The 22,217-nt window shown below is 48.7% G+C and overlaps 1 protein-coding gene across 7 annotated transcripts in view; it reads left to right on the top strand.

Annotated features, from left to right (window-relative positions):
- Positions 1 to 5,093: 5,093 nt before the first annotated feature.
- The window catches only part of Dennd2a (DENN domain containing 2A), a 96,840-nt gene continuing 79,716 nt past the window's right edge, over positions 5,094 to 22,217 (top strand). The window contains exon 1 of one of the 7 annotated variants that reach the window (XM_050148076.1): positions 5,094 to 5,360. The gene's annotated coding sequence lies outside the window, so the exon portion shown is untranslated. Of the gene's footprint in view, positions 5,361 to 5,497; positions 5,622 to 5,750; positions 5,774 to 5,944; positions 6,059 to 22,217 lie in introns of those variants that run through there. The other 6 variants (XM_050148080.1, XM_050148077.1, XM_050148082.1 and 3 more) reach the window with 6 other exon arrangements.

The raw sequence follows: 22,217 nt of genomic DNA, 5'->3' as shown, positions 1-22,217 counted from the left end.
TCCAGAAGGATTCTTGCTAGAAATGAGAAAATGTGAGGGTGATGTCCAAAGGTTTGTTCTTTGGGTGAGATCTGCGCTCTCAGTGGAACTAACCTGCTCAGGAGCCTGGAGGTCTCCCTCTCAGCTCCCCTGGCTGGTGGCTGACGGCTGAAGCATGGGAGCTTTGGGCTGGTTACCACTCTGGTAGAAGGCTCTGATGGGAGAGAAGAAAAACTGCCCAATTCTCTCTCTGGAGTCTGACACACCCTGTATTCATGAGGAGAGGAGAAAGCAGAGAAAACAAAGTGGGGGAGGGGGGAGCTGGAGACTTGGCTCAGTTGTTAAGAGGACTTGATAAGCACCTTGAGGATCTGAGTTTGGATACTGGAACCCAGGAGAAGGGTGGGTATGTCCTTCCTTCCTTCCTTCCTTCCTTCCTTCCTTCCTTCCTTCCTTCCTTCCTTCCTTCCAAGATGTATTTGTTTATTTTATGTATGCATGTAAGTGCTCTATCTGCTTATACACCCTTTATGCCAGAATAGGGTATCAGATCCCACTAGAGATGGTTGTGAGCTACTGTGTGGTAGCTGGGAATTGAACTCAGGACCTCTGGAAGAGCAGCCAGTGTTCTCAACCACTGAACCATCTCTGCAGCCTATGCGCTTTCACACCCAGCCCTGGTTGGGGAAAGCAGAGACATGAGGATCATGGGGGCTTGTTGGCTGCTACCCAAGCCAAAAACAAAAACAAAAAGCAAGCTCTGGGTTCAAGGAGAGACCCTGCCTCAAAGGGAAAATGTGGAGAGTGATGGAGGAGGACACCTTCCTCTAGCCTTTGGAGTACCCACACACACCACACCTTCCTCCTGATCTCTCTCATGCGTGCAGGGGGAGAGAGAGAGAGAGAGAGAGAGAGAGAGAGAGAGAGAGAGAGAGAGAGAGAATAACAGGAGACTCAAGAGAGTTCTCCTCTCACATTGGGCCAGGCACAATAGCAATCCTTTTCTCTATTACCTGACTTCCTCCTTACCAACACAGTGAGGTGGTTACAACTGGTTCTATTTCCACCTTACCCATGAAGATACAGGACTCAAGGACGAGTAACCTGTTCTGGAACTGGATCTGGCTATCTACTCCCAAGCCTATGTTCTTCAACAGAACCCTGAAGGAAGAGGAGGGAAAGGAAGTGAAATGTTCTGTAGTGATCCAAGACTGTACCATATGGAGAAAGCAGAATTAAAGGCTCACAAGAGGTCAGCGCTGTCCCCTTGTCTCATCCTCACCTTTTCCAGTTTGAGCCAGATGATAGCCAGCTCTCCAAATTTGTGCCTCCACATCTGTGGATTCTAAAGTCTAAGGTTCAGACAATTGCTGGTGGAAAATATTCTGAGATATACACACAACTGAAAATATACACCTGTGTGTGCTGGGGGTTCCTGGGAGATTTATGTATTTTAGGCTGACATTGAACTCATGATCCTCCTACCTCAGTCTCCCAAGTGCTGGGATTAGAGATGGGCAGCACCTTGCTGTAAGCGGAGATTGCACAGATAGCTCTTACATCTTAAATCAACACATTTCTATTAATCTATGTATCACCACGAGGCTGTGGCCTACCGGTGTCTGTCTCCTTTGGTAGTTACATGGCATCTCTCAGACTCTGCCTTCTTTCTCTCTATATCTCTGTTCAGATTTCCTGCCTGGCTATATTTTGCCCTGCCATAGGCCAAAGCATCTTCTTTATTAACCAATGGTAATAAAACATATTCACTGCATACAGAGGGGAAATCCCACATCAACATGCAAGGCATGTATAATCTTTTTTCTTGTTGTCATCCCCTTTAGAATCTAAAGTCAGGTATGCCGGTAAGCACCTGTAATCCCAGCACTGGGCAAGGGAGTCAGGAGTTAAAAATGCTTGGCTACTTAGAAAATTAGAGGCCAGACTAGAATACCAGTTACAGTATTAAAACAAAACAATGAAAAACAAACAACAACAACAACAAAAACCAAGGGCTGGAGAGACGGCAGTTGAGAGCACTTGCTGCTCCACAGAGGATTCCCGTCAGTTCCCAGCACATACACAGTGGCTTGCAGCCCAACCGTCTGTAACTCCAGCTCCAGCATCCTGACCTGAAGCCCTCTTCTCACATCTGCTGCCACCAGGCTCACGCGTGGTGCACAGACACACACAGGCAAAACACACATACACAGAACATTTTTAGAAGGAAAGAAAGCCACAACAATAGAGTCTAACAGCTATCGAAAATAGTTCAATATAGCCAGGAGGTAGTGGCGTACATCTTTAATCCCAGCACATGGGAGGCAGAGGCAGGCTGATCTCTTGTGAGTTTGAGGTCAGCCTGGTCTGCATAGCGAGTTCCAGAATAGTAAGGGCTACACACAGAGAAATCCTGTGTCAAAAAGCAAAAGAAAGAAAGAGAGAAAGAGAGAAAGAAAGAAGTTCAATATATATGCATATAGATTATTTATAATTACATAGTACATTGGATTATATAGAAGTAATAATAATCTAGAGTTAAGGAGTATGGAAGAATTCACACAGTAGATATGCAGGTTTGAAACCGGTTTTATAATGAACTTGAAAACCCAAACATTTTGGTATCCAAGGAGTTGCTGAAGCCATACTCCTTCAGATACAGAAAGCTGACTTTATGCCTACCTCGGGTCTCATTCTGCAACCAGGAGAGAAGCTGAGGACAGACAGGGAGAATAAGGGATGTGTGCTTTGGAGCGGCCTGGCACTGGGTATCCAGTGTGTGTGTGTGTGTGTGTGTGTGTGTGTGTGTGTGTGTTGGGTAGGGGGGGGCAACTTTAAGCTACTTGGGCTAGAAACTCAGCAGGGTTTAGATGGGACCAAAGGTACCCTCATCTGGGAAAACTGGACACCAGCAAAGAAAGTGTGGAGAGGGGGCTGGAGAAATGGCTCAGCGGTTAAGAGCACTGGCTGCCTATCCAGAGGACCGGGGTTCAAATACTCCCAGAACCCACATGGCAGCTCACAATTATGGGGAATCTAACACTGTCACACCAATGTGCACAAAATTAAATAAATAATTAAAAAAAAAAAAAGAAAATGGGGAGAGGAGGATGAGCAAACCTGAGTCATGGTGACAGAGCCACAGGGTGACCCAGCAAGGGGAGCAGCAGAAGTGGTGAGGCTGGGGTGGGAAGGCATTCCTCAAAATCTGACCCAGCGGGGCAGAAGCAAGGTATTTTCCTAAGACAAGTTAGTGCCCAGAATTCCATGATAAAATGGTGGCCTAGGGGTTGCCAAAGGACTGACTCCTCAGCCCAAGCTTCCTGATGTCCACCTAAGATGTAACTAGTTATCTTGAAGCCACACACTCAAAAGCTCCTAGGCTCTTTTGTGCTTTGGGCTGGGGGAGGCAGCCAGCTGGGCTCCTGGCTCAGTTCCCACTGAACTTTGCCAGTTTGCTGCAGTGGGATCAGGATACCCTGTGGTCCTGGGAGTAATTAACCCTCAAGCAGCCAAGCCTTTGATCTTTATTTAGAGAGCGAGGGCTTAGAAGGATGCAAACAAAGCAATAATTTGAATACTAACACTTTTAAAAAAAAACAAAACAAATGCTTGCGCTTGGCAAAGGTCTATTCTGAAAGTCTGAAATGGGTGTGGCATGAAGAACTACAAAGGCCTCAAAGATCTTACGCAATGAGCAAACCCCTCAGCCATGAAGGAGATGCAGCTTCTTTCCCTGCGACTCTAAGTAAATCCCAGTTGCCTGGTATCTGAAGTCTGCCCCCACCCTTGCACAAGGACCTCAGTCTCCTGGGAAGTTGGGATTACAGGCATGCCAGGCAAGGGGCCTTCCTCTCTAGATGCAGCACTCTTTTTCTTCTAAGTACCCACTTAGTGAAGCTGTAAGAAGCCCGGATCTGTGCCAATACCCCTCCCCACACACAAGCCAAGCATGAAGCCACTAGGTCATCTCCAGAAACATAGGTCAACTCTTTTGGAGGTCTCTAAGCTATAAACAAGAATGACATTTTCCAATGTGGAGACTGGCTGGCACCTAGCCCCCAGGACAGACAAACTGTCACTGTCAGGCTGAGAAATTATCGTTTGGCATTCCTCTACTTGGATCCCATTGCCTTCAGCATAATATTCTGATTTTGCCCAGACCTCTTGAAGCTCTTCAGCCTACCCCCATCTTACCTTATCCCCTCTTACTTAAAGGCTCTCCAGATACCATGATGGAGCTTCCCTCTTCCCAGACTGCCTTTTCCTTTGTTTCTCCACTTTTTACAATTGATTCCGCTTTCCAGGCCATCAAAGCCCCAGATGACTTCATTGAATGCCCCAGCCTGTGTTCCTGACTCCCTTGAAGCCCACGACATTTTCAAGTGGGCTTCTATTTAGCGATCCTACCATCCTAAAACCTCCTGCATGTGTGCTTTGATCTTGCCCTGGGTAAGAAGGACCAGTGGGCAGTAAAAAGTCACTTCTCTGATAGCTTTTCCTGACCAGCCTGCCTTCTGGTGGCCTTTGATCCCTTTCTGTACCCTTCTGAAGGGAGGTGGACCCGTGGATCCTTATGGCCCTCTCCAGCAGCAACTGAGTTGCTTGGGGGTAAGTATGGATCCGTGTGGGTCCTAATAGTCTGTCTCATGACTGTGAGTTGCTTGTGGGCGAACGTGGGCCGGTGGGTCTCGAAGGCCTGTCTCATGATTGTCAGTTGCTTGGGGGCAAATGTGGAGCCCAGTTTTGCCAGAGGCATCCAGCAGTTTAGCTCCCTGCTAACTGACCAGAAACAAAGCTAGGGCAGGGAGCGTGGCTTCGGTGTTGTCTGGTGTAAGGGCATTTTGAGAATGGAAGTCTACCCGGCCGGGGTAGAAGAGAACCCATGAGGCGGTCTTCAGCACAGAAAAGGTTAAGCCACCATCTCCCCCCACCCACGAAAGGCTAGGGGGCGAGTGCGGCAGAAGGTCCTGTTTACCGTGGCTCCCCCTCGGCGGCGGGCCCTGGGAGAGTGGTTGCTGTGGCAACCGGCCGGGCGCCCGCCAGCTGCGGATTAGCTCACTGGAGCCGCGGGATGGGTCGGGAGGAGGGGGCGCGCGTCGCGGCAGAGGATCGCGGCGCAGCCCGAGGCAGAGGAAGGGGCCGCGCGCGCGGGCGGAGGGAGGGGACGCAGCGCGTCTCCGAGGCCGGAGGCGGCGGGGACCGGACGGGAGCGCGCGCGGCGGGGACCCCAGGGGCTCGCGGCGGCAGGGGGGAGGCCGCGCGGACAAAGGCGCGGAGGGCAGCGGGCCATGGCGCCCCAGGCCCCCGCCGCCGCCGCCGCCGCCACGGGCGTCCGCGATATGCGCCCCGGAACCCGCGGAGCCGTCGCCTGCGGGGAGGTAGGACCGGGCGCTGGAGTGCGGAGCGAGCTCGGGGGAAAGCGGGGAGAGTACGATCGGGGGCGGCGAGGAAAGTGTGCTGGGGCGAGCCGGGGCTCCCCGTAGGCGGCGCTGGGGACTTTTCAGCCCGACCTTAGGGACGCGCGCGGAGAGCGATCCAGATCGCCTCCCCAGGTCGGGCTGACTTCGAGGCCGAAGAAAGTTGCAGCCACTGGGCAGAGCCCGGCCCTGCGCTGTGCCGGAGCTCCGGGACGCCTGAGAGTGAGTGCGCGTGTGTGAGAGGGCGTCTGTGCGCCGGGGTGGGGGAGTCCAGACGGCTGGAGTCAGGATTTGCAGTGTTGGAAAGTGGGATCCTTGGGGTTTACTTCCCACTCTCCCGTCAAGGATGGAGTTGGGAGCCGATGGAGCCCAGGGTAAGTAAGTCTCTTAACAACACAGGATATAATCTTGTGTAAGAGGGGCAGCGAGATACGGAGGAGTCCGACCACTGAGACAGAGGAAGCCCAGCGCCTGGAATCCGTAGTGATGAGCTGGGACAGGAAGCTGGAGGGTGGGGGTTGCCCTCCTTGGCGCTGGATTGTAACTAGGAAAGTGCGGGATCCCTGATTTAACCAGCCTGCTGAGGAAGAAGCAGGCTGACTTCTGACCCAGTGCTCTGATGGCTTTGGGGGTTGTGACTTCAACTCTCCAAATGACAGGTAATTGTGGGGTGTGGTAATGGTGTTCTAATAGGCACTTTACAGTGATTTGTCATGTAACGCTTGCACCTGCTGTGGTGGGTGACTGGAGCCTTTCTCCTTCCGTAGCAAACACCTGAAGAGTGGAATAGACTTGTCTAGGGAATGGCCCACAGAGGAGGAAGTGGAGCTTCTGAGAGGAAGCTGAGGGCAAACTGAAACAGAGTGTAGTTTATTTGAGACAGGGTCTCAGAATGTGACCCAGGCTGGCCTCAAATTTATAATCCTTCCTCTTGCTGTAGCTCTGTAAGGGCAGGATTACTGGCAGGAGCAGCCAGGCTCAGTTCAGGGACTTGTTATTGTTGTTTTGTTTCTTGAAACAGGGTCAGGGTCTCGGGTAGCTTAGACAGACCTTGAATGTGATTTTAAATTTAAATTTTTTTGAGATCTGATTTATTTTATGAGTGTTTGCCTGAATATATGTCTGTGCACCATGTGTGTACAGTGTCCAAGGAGGCTGTGCTGCGGGTTCCCCGGTCCTGGAGTAACAGACAGTTGTGAGCCTCCCTGCCCGAGTGCTAGGAATCCAACCCCAGGTCCTTTGGAAGAACAGCCAGGGCTCTTAACTGACTAGCCGTCTCCCAAGCCCCGGAATTACAGGAGTATGGCACACACTTTTATGAGACACTGGGGATCAAACCTAGGGTTTCCTGCCTGGGAGTGAGCACTCTACCTGCTAAGTTATATCTCCAGCTCTGAGACTTTTTTTTTAATTGAAACCGTTTTTATTATATTTTTGCCTATTGTGTATGTGCCATCAGGCATCCATGTAGATCAGAAGATGGTTTGTAGGCGTTCGTCCTGCCCTTTCACCTCGTGTGTCCTCAGGATCTGCAGCAAACACCTTTACCTGCCGAGCCATCTTGCCTTTCCTCAGAGACTCTTTGTAGGTAGGGTAACGCAGACACTGGCAGAGAGTCTTACGACTGGACGCTCATTCTGGAAGATTTGCACCCTGTCTGGACATAACTTCACTCATAAAATGCTCCGTGTGGTAGTCAGTGGGGACACAGTGATCGAGACAGCCTCTTCCATCCTTCCAGAAAATACCATTCTAGTTTGGCCTGGCTATTCCTGCTGCGTGTCACAGAACCAGGAGAATCCAGAGGGCCCCAGGTCCAGAGGGGATGCTTGTGAGCCTTCACCAAGAAAGCCCAGGGAAGATTGTCTGGTGAAGAGAGAACAACATAGGAAAAGAGGAAAGAGGCAGGCATGGGGGAGAACCCAGTGTGGCTGCAGCATGGAGTTAGAGCCTTCACACACACACACACACACACACACACACACACACACACACACTGCTCGTCTGTCTGTCTCACCAAAGCAGGCAAGGTGAAATGTAGAATGAAGAGTTCCCCAAAATAAGAGTGATGGACCCCGTTTTGTGTCTTAGAAAGCTCACTCTACCCTTGATGCCAGGGAAACCTGGGCTCTGCAGCCTGGTGGACAGGCAGTGGTGAGGCAGGAGGGGTGGGTGGAGTCTAGAAGTCAAGAGGTAGGTAAGGGTGCTGGTTGTAGGCACTTACTTAAACTAAACCCGAACCCAGAGATGCTCAGCAGGAGGAAGCAAAAGAAAAGGGACATTTTGAATGGCCTGAATGGAGCAGATTGCAGCACTTGGACAATGAACTTGGCTTACAGTTTTCTGGCAGCTTAGGAACAAACAAAAATGCACTAGATTGCATAGTTTTGGATCGGGGACAACAGAAAGCATACAAATGAACTTTCAGAACAGATTTTTTCCTGGAATTGAACTCAACTGGGAGTTCATCCGGAGAACTTCATGTAAAGACTAGGGAGTGTTGGGGGGGGGGGTAAAGTCTTCATCAGTAAACAAAATGACAAACATAGATAAGACCAAGGGGGGGATCCTTATCAGTGTTACAAAAGATGAAATGATAAACTCCACAAGACTGTCTTCCTGTTCTGTCTACCACAGGTCTAGAAAAACAGCTTGGGTTTTGGTGAGGGTGAAAAATGTCAGTTGGGGTGTGAACAGTCATTGTACAGTGACACCAGAGACAGGGGACACCTATAGGGACAAGACAGTGATGTCATAGGAAGTGACGTACTTCTGAATGTAGAAGATAGGGCAACCGGTTACCCGGCCACAAACAGGAAGGTGGTACATTAGTCTCTATCTGTCGGTGGCTTGGCAGAGACCCTGATGTAGAGAAGGGGAGCCAGGAAGACCCTAGTGTGCCAGAATCACCAGCATCCTGAAATGCCATTCTATGGCAAATGGGTAGAAGCCTTGGGAGCAGCATTTGGGGTTTCTCTCCTGATTGATACATCCCAGATCCCTCTGCCCTTAGGCCTTGATTCTGAGTCTGCTTCTAAAGGGGTGGGTAGGATCCACCAGATCTGAACTCTCCCCAGAGAGGTCTGGTGAATGGGGGATTGTTTGCACAAGGAGAAGTTTCACAAAGAGTGAGCTGGGAAGTCCCGCACAGGTTTCTAGTGACCCTTCCCCTCTGAGGTCTGCACAGGGTGGACACAGTCTCGCTAATGAGCTCTGCAGGCTTCGCGGCAGGTCTCACTTCACTGTAGCTTCCATTAGCATCGAGGAGGTGCGGGCTTCTGCTCTACCGCCAGGTTTCTTTTCTCTCTCTTCATTTATTTATTTTAAATTTTTATATGTGGTGTGTCCGTGTACCCCAGCTGACATTTCACCCTCACCAAAACCCAAACTGTTACTCTAGACCTGAGGTAGTCAGGGACGCCAGAAGAAGACTGGAGCCCCTGAGACTAGACTTACAGATGGTTGTGAGCTGCTACGTGGGTGCTGGGAATCAAACTGGATCCTCTGGAAGAGCAGTCAGTGCTCTTAACCCTTTTAACTGCTGAGTCATCCTTCCATCCCCCTTTTATTATATATTTTTTAAGATTTATTTTATTGTATGTGTATGAGTGTTTTGCTTGTGTATATGCATGTATACTAACTACATGCCAGGTGCTTATGGAGGTCAGAAGGCTTCAGATTTCCTGGTATAGGAGTAAGATAGTTGTGAGCCACCATGTAGATTCTGGGAATTGAACTTGGATCCTCTCTGTAGGAGTAACAAGTGCTCTTAAGAGCTGGCCAGCTCTCCAGTTTCTTTTGAAGTTGTTACTTTTAAGTGTGAGTGTGTGTGCTTGTGTGTGTGTGCGTGTATACACGGGTGCCCATTGATTCCAGAAGAAGACCTAGGATCCTGTGGAGCTGGAATGGCAGGTGACTGTGAGTTGTCTGACGTGAATGCTGGGAATGAATACAGATCCTGCGCAAGCTCAGTACCTGCTCTTAATTGCTCTAACGTCTCTCCACCAGCCTCACCCTCCCCACCCCCAGTCTCTTTGCTTTTTTGACTGTGAGACAGAATTTCACCATGTAGACTAGCCTTGCTCTTGTGATTCTTCCTCCTCAGCCTTCTGTATTCGTGATTTTTCTGTTGCTTTGGTAAAAACATCATGACCAAGGCAACTTTCAGAAGAAAGAGTTTATTTGGAACTAATGGTTCCAAAGGGTTAGAGCCCGCGATGGCAAAGCAGAGTTGTAGGCAGCTGGAGCAGCAGCTGAGGACGGACATCTCAAACCCCAAACGGGATGCAGAGGAAGCTAACTCAAATGATGTGCGGCTTGGAAACCTCAAAACCCACCCCCAGGGGCATAGTTACTCCAGTAAGGCCATACCTCCTAATCCTTCCCAAACAGCCACCAACTGGTGACTGAGTATTCGAATGCCCTGGGACTTCTGGGGACACAGCGTTGGAAATGCTGCAGTCTTTCGAGGCTGAACTACAGGTGCACACCATCATATCTGCCATATCTGTTTTTTCAAGACAGGGTTTCTCTGTGTAACAATCCTTGCTGTCCTGGAACTAGCTCTTGTAGACCAGGCTGGCCTTGAACCCACTAAGATCCACCTGCCTCTGCCTCCCAAGTGCTAGGATTAAGGCATGCGCAACCCCAGCCCGGCTCAAATTTCTTAATATTTTAGACTTTTCTTGTATCTTAGAATGTATATTTAAATGCCAGAGAGGGATGTTTGGGGAGCGTTGTTTTGTGGTAGTAGAGTCAAATGCAGGGGTTCTTACATACTAGGCAAGCACCTTACCACTGAACTACATCCCCAGGCCTAGGGAGAGAGATTTTTAAAATAGCTGTTCTTCCCATTCACCTTCGTACCAATTAAGGCAAAACAATTTTTTTTCTGAGAGTGGTCCTAAGCAAACAGTTTTGTGTTGAATGTGTGTGGGGTAGTATTGTTTTGATTCTGGTGAGGGGGTGGTCTTCAGATGGCTTCAGTGAGAGGCTGGTCTTCAGATGATTTTAAGGTTCAGGATTGTAGTTTTCTCCCTCTGAGAGGGCTCCTTGCCCGAAGGCTGATAAACCTTGGGTTCCAAAAGGTCCCTGGAGACACATGGGCTGATCACAGATAACAAGTAGTCCAGGCTGACCCTGCTTGGGGCCACGTATCCCACAGTCTCTGTGTAGCTCTTGATCTTGCTGCCTCACCCCAAGATCTTTCATTTTTCGGAGGGTTTCACTCTAGCCTTGACTGTCCTGGCACTCGCCCTGTGGACCAGGCTGACCTCACACTCAGAGATCTGCCCGTCTCTGTCTCCAAGCACTGGGATTAGAGGCGTGCCACACCGCTACCAGTTTTGCCTCAAGATCTTTGCAGGTCCTTCTGTATTGCTCGCCTGGGGGTCGAGGGACCCTTCCCTAAGGCTCCCCTGCATTGTTCCTTAGAGAGATACCGGTGAGATGGCTTTCTCACAGAATGTTGGCCACATACTCTCTGAGCTGTAATACCTCACTGTTTTCTCAGCCACCTCTCAGCCCACATTCTTGCCCCTCTATGACACTAGGGACCTAGCCCTGGGCCCAATCGAGAACCTCGAGTGTTCATGTGTGGACCATGTTGCCACCAGAACCTCAGGCTTCCTCAGAATCCAGAGGCTGCTCTAGGCTATCCTGAATGTCTTCTCAGAGGTCAAGAACAGGAAGGCTGCTGGGCCTGTCTGTGCTTTAATAACAGGAGGCAAGTGATCTGCTCAGCCCTCCCCTTTGATGCACGGAAGCCACAGTCAGACAGACCCTTGCCCTAGTTTTAAAAGCAGAGGTTGACTGAGGCAAAAATCAACTTGGTTTGCATAGAACTTGGGCCCTATATCATCTGGGCCATAGAACTTGGGCTCTGTGTCATCTGGGCCATAGAGCTTGGGCCCTAGATCATCTGGGCCATAGAACTTGGGCTCTGTGTCATCTGGGCCATAGAGCTTGGGCCCTGTATTGTCTGGGCCAGAATCACTGCTTTGTCCCATTTGATGAGTTACAGTCCTACAACTCCTCTAACTACTCAGTTTTGAAAACCAAGTAATGGGGTTTTCCCTGGCCTGGGGCAGGATGGGGTGAATCACCCTTGTAGCAAATTTAGGGAAGAGACTGAATGCCCTTGGGGCTCCAGGACTTGGGTGGATGCCAAGCCGGGAGTAGGGTCAGGATGGAGACCTGTGACTGTGACTATGGCTACTTTTTCTGTGACCATGGCCTGCTCAGAAGACTTGACAGACTAGTTTAAGTACAGGGTCAAATTCATGTCCGTTAGTGTTTTGCTTTCTTAGGATTTATACTTTGAATTTTTCACTTTTATGTGTATATGCTTTCATGTGAACTAAGAAAATTGTGTTTATTATAAAACCTTTAAGCAGTATATAAAGAGAATATGCTGAAAGATTAGGGTTCTCCCTGTGCTATCACCGGCCTCAGAGAAGGTTGGTGTTTGATCTAAGGCCTTTGCATATGGTTGGCATTCTCTTCACTCCTGAGTTGTATCCAACCTTTTTTATTTTAATTTTTTTAAAGATTTTTTAGCTGGGTGGTGGTGGCACACGCCTTTAATCCCATCACTGGGGAGGCAGAGGCAGGCGGATCTCTGAGTTTGAGGCCAGCCTGGTCTACAGAGTGAGTTCGAAGACAGCCAAGGCTACACAGAGAAACCCTGTCAAAAGGGGGGGGTATTTTATTTTTAATTATGTGCATGTATGTCTATATGTGTGTGTGAGTGTAGGTACCACTGGAAGTCAGAGGCATTAGATTTCCCTAGATCTGGAATTACAGGTGATTGTGAGCTGCTTGACAGGGATGTTGGGAATCGAACTCAGGTCCTCTGCAAAAGAAGTATATGCTCTTGACCCTGAGTCTCTATTTTAACTTTTTATTGTATTTAGAGAACCAGTGTATGTGTGCGCGCGTGCCTCTGTGTGTGTGTGTGTGTGTGTGTGTGTACGTGCATGTACATCCCACAGAGCTCATGGAGGTCAGAAGAGATTTTGGGGGAGTCAGCTCTCTTCTACCATTGGGTTTCAAGGATCGAACTCAGGTCATCAGACCTGCAGCAGGCACCTTTCTCTGCAGAGCATCTTACCAGCATCATATTCCAACCCTTTTCTTTAAACACTACCCAACTGCCACCATCCACTCCCGCACAGCCCTGACAGGCCTGGGAATCACTGTCTAGATCAGGCTGTCCTTCCTCTGCTTTCACGGTGCTGGAATTAAAGACTTGTGTCACCTTCGTGGGCTCCTTTTTAGCTTCTTGTTTTCAAACAGCAACATTATATTGCCCAGAGTGACTTTGAACTCACTGTAGCCTAAAAAGGCCTTACCTTTGACCCAGCTGTCCTCGCCTCCTAAGTAGCTATGGTTGCAATTCTGCATCACCAAGACTCCTAGGTCTTTTTTTCTTTGTATTAGTGTGTATGTATCTATATCTATATATCTCTATATATTTGGCAAAATGGAAGAATGTCTGTAATGTAGTTTCACAATGCAGTATTTTATAAGAATAATTCTATGTAATAGCCTTCTTTCTATTTTTATTTTATGGGCATTGGTGTTTTTCCTGCACGTATGTTTGTGTGAGGGCGTTGGGTCCCTGGAACTGGTGTAAGAGACAGTTGTGAACTGCCATGTGGGTGCTGGAATTGAACCTGGGTCCTCTGGAAGATCAGTCAGTACTTTTAACCACTGAGCCATCTCTCCAGCCCCTAACAGCCTTCTTCTTAACAACTGTCTGAGGTGCCTCTGTTTCAGTTAATTTGTTTAACAAGCTATCAATTTATAGTTCAATTTTAGTTACTGTAAATGATGTTGTCACACGCCCTAAGTCTAACATTTCTGTCAACTAAATTCCCAAAGCTGGAACTGCTGGGTTAAAAAGATCTCAAAGGCAAATACTTATTGCATAATGCTTGTGCCCAGTAGTGGCTTCTTGAAAGTGAAGTTCTGATGGTCTTTTTTAAATTATATATCACCTGTCTTCCTACTTCGCTTGTTTCCACACCAGCTCCATGCTGAATTTGAGTTTATATGAAGTTAAAGTTGGGCACATTCAGAAGCAATTTGTTAACTGTGTTGTTAGGTATAAAAAAAGCAATGTGTTAAAACTAGAGTTTCTAAGGAAACTTTAATGGATTGGTATCTAACAGATTGACTGGATTTTGTCTGTTGGTGTTGGTCACTTGAGTCAGTTTGAGATGGGTGTGGTAATGCATTTCTAGATGCTGAGGCAGGGGGATTGTGAGTTCCTTGACAACCGGAGCCACACAGCAAGACCTTTATAGAAAAACAAAACAAAACAAAATGAGTCACTCGGTACCTCTTTCTCTCCCTTGTGTTTATTTATTTATTATCGTATTTATTTACTTTTTAAATTTTGTTTTATATTATCTTTGAAACAAGGTTTCATGTAGCCCATGCTAGATTCTTACTCACTGTAGTTGAAGATTAGACTGTAGAACATTGTCCATGCTAGCTTGTGAAACATTCTTTCTATCAGTTGGGCTGCCCATTGCTTCATTCCCCTTGTTCTCAGAAGAGAAGATCCAGTCAGATTTGACTCAACAGAAATCCCCTGCAAATCCACACTTGGGTGACAGCTGGTGGCAGCCGTATACAAGCTCGCTCGGGGCTGGAGATGTGGCTGGGGTAGTGTTTGCCAAGCATGCCTAAGGTATACTGCAAAAATAACAAAGGGGTGGTCACAAACCGGGGACAGTGCTGGGGTTAAAGGTGTGCACCAACGCATCCTACTGACTTCCTTTTTTTTTTTTTTTTTTTTTTTTTTTTTTTTTTTTTTTTTTTTTTTTTTTTGATTTTTGAGAGGGTTTCTCCATAGCTTTTTGGTTCCTGTCCTGACACTAGCTCTTCTAGACCAGGCTGGCCTCGAACTCACAGAGATCCGCCTGCCTCTGCCTCCCAAGTGCTGGGATTAAAGGCATGCACCACCACCGCCTGGCCCTACTGACTTCTTTTTGAAGCAACTACACGGTCTTGCTGTGTTGCCAAGGCTGACCTCAACTTGTGATCCTTCTGTCTCTGCCTCTTGAGCTGTTTGTGTATACCACTGTGCTTAGCATAAATAAAAATGAGTTTTTCTTCATCATAGGCAGAGCCTGGCCGGTCCTGTAGGCTGCACATTATGGCTTTGCTGGCAAAGGCTGAAAGGCTGAAATACCCATTCTCCTGGTCTGAACAGGTGTGTTGGCTTAGCAGGATAGTTTGGTACTATTCTCCTATCTCCTGGACTTTCCTAGCCCTCTAGAACAGCCGTTCTTGACCTGTGGGGTTGTGACCCCTTTAGCAAACCTCTATCTTCAAAAAATATTTACATTACAATTCGTAATAGTAGCAACATTACAGATGTGAAGTAGCAGTGAAAATGACTTTCTGGTTGTGGTTCCCACAACTTGAGAAACGGTGTTAAACAATGGCAGCAGCGTTAGGAAGGCTGAGAACCCTGGTCTCGAGTTCCTGAACTTGGATTCAGGAAGGGAGAGCGTGCAGGGTGAATGACTTCAGTTTTGCCTGTGAACTGGTTGTTCCGAAGCAGTGAGTCAGAGGAGGTGGTGCTGTGTCTGTCCCTCCAGCTCACCATGGGGAAGCAGGGCCTGACACCTTCCACCCAGCAAACCAAAAGCTTGGAGCAAGCTTTTTCTGTCTCTTTTGTTCCCTTCCTGTCCCTGGGAAACACAGGCAGACTTCTCCAGATGAGCCAAGCAGGAGTTTGTGTAGAAGTCTGTGACAGGCCCACCACAACCACCATCATGGGAAGGTTGTTAGCTTTGCTAGTGACAGGGCGTGGGTACTCTTGTTTAGTTCCTGGGCACAGTGTGAGATGGCAGCTTGAGACCCAGGGCCCGCATCCCTTAGAGATGGAGGGAGAACCACACTTTCCTCTCACTTGGTCTGAAATGGGACTGTAAAGACTAAAGACAGGAGAGCCCTGAAGCGGCTGACTCTCCGCTCTGGGTTTCTTTACCAGGAATATTGTGTCTGACTTCCTAGGGACAGAGAAATTATCTACTCCCTTCTCTGGGCTTCAGGTGATATTTGTTCAGACTTGCAGTGGAGTAGGTGACGGTGTAATCAGAGCGATCCTTTGGCATCCTTTGGTGACCGTCATCCTTTCCATCTGGCCCATTTCATCATTTGTCAGTGGCAATCGGCAAACATTCACAAGTTCCCAGGACATCAAAGAGGGAGCATGATCTCTGTTTACCTCCCAGCTGACGGAAGCATCCAGCATGATGGGAAAGTGGCAGAGAGGGGCCAGAGCTCTTTAATGGCTCTCAAAACAACCAAGCTTAGATTCCAGCCCTGCATGGGCAAGGCCAGGAGAACCTCTTATCCCAGAATCCCTGTCCCAAACACAGGACGGTCAGCATATCTGGCCTAGGACCAAGTACGGACACCGAGGTTGCCTCCAGCTACACATGGAGCTTAAGGCCCACGATACCAGTTGGAGGGAAGAGAAGGCTGCTTTCAAGATGGGGAGAGACAGCCTGCAGTTGGAGGGTGTCAGAGACAAGTCCCCAAGTTTATCTCACCAGAGCCCTGAAGCTGGCTTTCGTCCCTAACCATCTGTAAATACAAGGGCCAGTTCCTCGTTGTCATGGTTGCTGATCCCTTCCTGGAACCCAGGTCAAGGCTGAGAGGGAGTTGGTGTGCACTGTCACCTTTGCGCCACTTGTCAGAGCCTTGCGTGTGCATAGCCACCTGGAACCACATCAAATGGCCATCAAAGAGTTAACCAGAAGGCAGGTTTTTAAAAATGGCTTATTTATTTTTATCTTATGTGCATTGGTGTTTGTCTGCATGTAAGTCTGTATGAGGGTGTTGAATCCCCTAGAGCTGTTACAGACAGTTGTGAACTGCTGTGTGGGTGCTGGGAATTGAACCTGAGTCCTTGGGAGGAGCAGCCGGTGCTCTTAACCAATGACCATCTCTCCAGCCCCCAGAAGGCAGTTCTGATTGGCTGGTGCCCATGTCACGTCTTTAGCACATAATTTGATGCCACCTCCTCCCCATGCCACTCCTTAGTACTGTGTACAGACAATGGGAGAGGGTGTGCCCTGGTGTACAGGAGGAGGTCAGAGGACAGTTTTGAAGAGGTTTGTTTTTTCCCCTTCCACCTTTTTGTAGATTCCAGGATTCAAACTCGGTGCTTCAGGCTTCCAGCACTCTTCCTACTGAAATACTGCTCAGACCCCCTAATGAGCTTTTAAGAAAGCCATCTTCACTGATCACGCCGTCATACACAAAATGTTTGTGTCTCATTCACAGTAACCCAAGGCTGGGCTAGACAATAGTAGGGACATACAAAAAAATATAAAACTTGAGTCTATAGCTTCTTGGGGGGCTGAGGCAGGAGAATTACTTGAGTTATTAGCCTAGGCAATATAGGGAGAGCCTGTCTCAAAATGGGGAGGTTGGGAGGGCTGGAGAGATGACTCAGAGTTAAGAGTGTTTGCTGCTCTCTCAGAGGACCAGAATTCAGTTCCCAGCACCCACATCAGTTAACTCCCAGCTGCCTTTGTTTGTGCAGGGACACAAGCTCATGCTCACACACACACACAATTTTATTTTTTATTTTTGTTTTCCAAGACAGGGTTTCTCTGTGACTTTAGCTGTCCTGGAACTCGATCTGTAGACCAGGCTGAACTTGAACTCACAGAGATCCCTCTGCCTCCAGAGTGCTGAGATCAAAGATCTGCACTGCACTGGGCCTTTACACACTATTTAAAATGAAATTTTTTTTAATAATAAAAAAAGTTCAGCTGGGCTGTAGTGGAGCTTGCCCTTAATTCCTAGCACTCGGGAGACAGAGGCAGGCAGATCTCTGGGTTCTGTGAGTTCAAGGTCAGCCTGGTCTACAGAGAGAGTCCCAGGACAACCAGGGCTACACAGAGAAACAAGTCTCAAAAAACAAAGAAAGAAAGAAAGTCCAGCGCACATGTCGGAAGGTCCAGACACAGCAGTGTAAGAAGCAGCTGAGTGGAGAGAGGAGGAGCTATAAGAGCCGCCCTGTGCTGCTGGTTCATGCGCACCTCTCAGCTTGGCCCCTTCAGAGCTCTTTCCGCCTTAGCTCATTACTCTGCCTACTCTTTATTTCTCCCGATCAAACACCCAGGTGTTAGCGTGTACACAAGAGAACAGCTCTTCATCACAGACCTTCCATGTTCCCTAGGGTAGCAAACCTATCTTGCTCTCAGAGCTTCCCGTGTCCCAGCTCCCCAACCTTCTATCTCCTTCCTGTCTCCCCACCGACATCCTAGCATGCAAATCTTGCTCCTTCCAGATATTGGAGCCCTTGTTCTGAGGCCGACCCTTGCTTTATTGCTGAGGCTGTGCTCAAACTCGGTTTCTGAGCCCTGGGATTACAGATATTTTCCATCATGTCAGGCAGTAGTAGTATGGTTTTTATTGCTCATAACACACAGTACCAGAGACCAAGCAAGTTATAAAGAAAACAGGTTTTGGCTTGGTTCTGGCCCAAGGTCAAGGGATAACATCTGGCCAGGTCCTTTTTTTTTTTTTTGTCAGAATCCTGAAGTGATAAGACATCATGTGGGTGAGGCTGGGAGCAGGGGACACTTAGCCAAGCTGGCTTTTTTTTTTTTTTTTTTTTTTTTTTTGGTTTTCAAGACAGCATTTCTTTGTGGCTTTGGAGCCTGTCCTGGCACTAGCTCTGTAGACCAGACTAGTCTCGAACTCACAGAGATCCATCTGCCTCTTCCTCCCGAGTGCTGGGATTAAAGGCATGCGCCACCATCGCCCAGTGCCAAGCTGGCTTTTAAAGAAGTTTTAAAAGGGCTGTTAAAAGAGGTTTTTGTTTTTCATTTTGTGGTTCTGGGGTTTGAAACCAAGGCCTTAAGCATTGTAAGAGGCATGTAGCATTGTGTCTCCAGTGGAAATTGGCTTTTGTAGTAGACCCACTTTCTAGATAGCTCAGTAACCCAACCTGTTGATTGTGTGAATGGGTTTCTTCATGAAGCCAGAGGCCTGATACCTGAGCGGTCCCACATGATCTCACCTCTTAATCCCTCAGAATGGGGGTTAAACATCAGTGCAGGCTTCAAAGGAGCCATGTTCAGATCATGGCTTGAGCCTGGTCTAGGACTGGTCGGGCCCAGGTTTCTTGAAGACGGCTGTGGCTCCCCCAGTGCCCACCGCCCTCCTCTGAGCGCTCCTGTGTTTCCTATTTACGTCTGCAGTGGTAAATTCAGCGCTTAGCCAGGCCCACTGGGATGTTTCCTTAACTGTTTCGCTCACATTCCCTGGGCCTGACTGGCCTTTTTCTTTTCTCTGCCAGGTGATGGAGATTATTGGTCAATTTCAAGTCTATTCACGCTGCCTAAGATTAGCTAAGTGAGATTGTAGGCGAAAGACCGTTTTCCCGCATCTCAACGCTAACGAAATGAGCATTCTTGTAGGCACTGTGCAGTTCCTAAGTACAAAACCCTGGCAGAGATAGTAAACAGAAGACAAGGGCCTTGGCTCAAAAGAAACTGGACAATAGTGCTGGCTGGGAAGGCCAGGACAGCAGGCTTGGTGACCCAGGGGGACATCAGACGAGGGTCAGCGTGTCCTGGTTGTCTGTTCTGTTGTGGAAGGAAGGGGCTCAGCCCTTGCAGTAACCCAGACTAACTTTCTCCGATGATGTTGTCACTATGATCATTTGCTTGAGAGTTGTCAGTGGGTGTGTGGCTGTGGGGATTGGGGATGGGTTTATATAGTGCTGTGGATTGAACCAGGGCCTTGTATATAACATATATGCAAGTCCTGTATGCTGGGAAAGTGCTCTGTCATTGAACTACACACCCGCCTTGTCTGAGAGTATTGTAGAATTTCATAGAGCTTGGGAACACTTAGCCCTCTAAATGAGTTGAGGGTGCAGTCCTTATCAACTCGGGACCCTCTGCTGTTCGTTCCTGTTAGTGTCGCTTGTTTGGGGAGGCTGAATTAAAACCACAGCAGACATTTGTTGGCACCTATCTCAGAATGTGCCCCGAGCTGAGTGCCCGGCAGGTGCAATCTCACTTCATACTTCCCAAGGCCTCTGCAAGCCGCTGGTAACACCAAGAGGACTAGGCTGAGGAAAGCCACTGGCCAGGCCTGCAGCTCTCGGGCTCGCTGGAATCCGAGCCTGGATCCAGAACCATTCAAACCCTTGCTTTAACCATCACATTAGGCCACATCTCCTACCCCTTCCCCAGAACCTTGGGAGCAGCCAGGGGCGTGGCCTCGCTGGCTCTCTTGTGCTGGCCCTGTGGACAGCATGCAAGATGACGTCTCCCTCCAAGATCGCTGTCTTTTGTCCACATGTGCTGGCTGCGTGCCAAGCCTGGAAACTCTCTGCTCATGGAAAGAAAGAACAGAAGCCAGCAAAAAAGGGTGGGAAGGAGGCTGAGGGGGAGGAAAGGAAGAGAAGGACAGGAAAGGGGGGAGGCTACACAGCTGGAGCTGGGTGGCTGCCAGGAAGCGAGTGATGACCTCCAGGTGCATTCTGCTCAAGTGGCTGCGTGGTGGTGTGGTGTGAACATCCAGCCCTGGGAGGCACAGGCCCTGGGGCTCTCCGGGTGACCACAGCCCAGGACAGATGAGCAGGGTGGCCCTTCCTCTTCTTTGTGTGACAGTTCAGTGAGGTCAGGTTAAGGCAAACATCAGGAAAGCCTGCAGAGAGGAAGAAATCCCGAACGGCAGTGTGGGGCTGCCTCTACACTGCCTCTGAGAGTGTTGGAGACTGCCCAGGCGTGCCGCTGTACCAGGGCATGGGCGGTGGACAAGGCGCTGGCCGCTTTGAGTGAAGTGAGTTCCAGACTCAAGCCCCTCGGGATCTAGGAGTTGAAGGCTGTACCCCACCCCACCCCCGACGTCTGGAATCCTGAGTCTGACTACCTGTGTTCATGCAGGCATGGCCAAAGTTCATCTCTCCAGATGTCTGTAAAGGGGCAGCAGTGAGTTTTGTGTGAAGATGGAATGAAGCCAGACGCGGTGGTGCACGCCTGTAAGCCCAGCACCTGAGAGGTAGAGGCAGAGGATCTGGAGCTCAGTCACCCAAGACTATGTAGAGAAGAGTTCAGGTTGGCCTGAGTTACACTGAGCAAGGGCAGAGAATGGCGTCGCACCCCTTTTAGAAACCTCTTAATGAATCTTGCTCAAGGGTGTGGTCGTTCACACCTTTAATCCTAGCACTCTGAGGGTATGGAGCGGTGGGTCTCTGTGAGTTCAAGGCCAGCCTGGTCTCCTTCAAGAGTTCCAGGCTCCATAGTTAGACCCTGTACCTCCCCCCCCAAAAAAAACCCAAAACAAATAGTAAGTTGTCAGTAATTCTAGCTATCTGTTCATTATTGTATCTTAGTTTGAGGTTAACATAAACACAGAAGCCTCAGGTAAAAATATATGAATGAAACCAATCACAGATGGTTGTGAGCCACCATGTGGGTGCTGGGAATTGAACTCAGGACCTCTGGAAGAGTAGTCAGCACTCTTAACCTCTGAGCCATCTCCCTAGCCCTTAAAGGACATTTCTATGATGAAGGCTCTTATTAAATGGGAAGGTTTCGGCTAGACTGGAGGGGGGAGAGCTATAAAACACAGGAGGTAGATGGAAGCCGAGCAAGAGGATGAGAAACAAAGAGAAAGTGTGGGGGCTAGTGGGATAGCCCAGTGTAGCTCAGGTATAATCTCACCAGTAGAACATTCTAGCCTTGGCTATTCCTATGAACATTTCAACTGGGATAAACAAAGTTGATCACAAGAGCTGGAGAGGCCTCTGGATGTGACTGTATCATGGCAGCTACTCAGTCTGCCATCGGGTTCCCTGTGGCTCTGACTGCCTCTGTCACCAGTCTGTTCCTGCCATTCTGATTCTGTGTCTACTTGGCTGTCCTGGAACTCGCTCTGTAGAGCAGGCTGGCTTCGAACTCACAAAGATCTGCCTGCCTCTGCCTCCTGAGTGCTGGGATTAAAGGTCTATGCCACGATAGCCTGACTAATTAATTTCTTTTAACCTGCTAACACCAAGTCTTTTTTCTTCCTCAGTACAAGTCAGAAAGTCCAAATGCTTATTTTTATTTCTAACAGAAATAAGGGAAAGCAGTCAGCGGGAATGGTTGAAGCCAGTTGGTAGAAAGAGCATTTTTTGTTTGTTTTATTTTGAAACTAGTTACAGTGTAGTCCCAGCTAGGTTTGAGCTGCGCATGTGCTCAAGATGGCTTTGAAGTGCGGAGATGACAAGGGTGTGTCACCAACCCTGTGCAGTTTTTATTAGGTACTGAAAGTCTCACACATAGGGATTCATAACTACCAGCTTTTAGGTATGTGTGTTTCCTCGAAAATCTAGTGACTGACCCTAGGGCCTTCTGTATGTTAGTCAAATATTCCACCTCTGGCCCTGTCTCCCTGACTTTCCCAGGCTGGTTTTAAACTTTTCATCCTCCTCCTTCAGCTGCTCAGTAGCTGAGGGAGGTTGTAGGCTGCTCCGTCAGGCCTGGCTTGTTGTCTGTCTGATTCAACAGCCCAATAACAAAGACTGTTCCTTCTTAAGTCTTCTGTCGCCTTCCATTTGTTTGCTTGTGCTTGTTTTGGGGTGTGAACATCTACCACAGCACGTGGGTGGAGGTCAGAGGACAACCTGCTGGAATTGGTTCTCTCTTCCCACCATGTGGGTTCTGGATTTTCTCCTTCTACCACGTGGGTCCCAGTGAACAGACTCGGGTTGTCAGGCTTGCTTGAGAGGCAAGTTGCTGAGCTCCCCAGTCCAGAACAGCATGGCTTCAAATAAAACTC

Source organism: Alexandromys fortis, unplaced genomic scaffold, assembly GCF_014885135.2.
Source record: "Alexandromys fortis isolate MF-2015 unplaced genomic scaffold, M_Fortis_MF-2015_v1.1 scaffold_57, whole genome shotgun sequence".
Lineage (NCBI taxonomy): Eukaryota > Metazoa > Chordata > Mammalia > Rodentia > Cricetidae > Alexandromys > Alexandromys fortis.
This window is presented reverse-complemented; position numbering and strand designations above follow the sequence as displayed.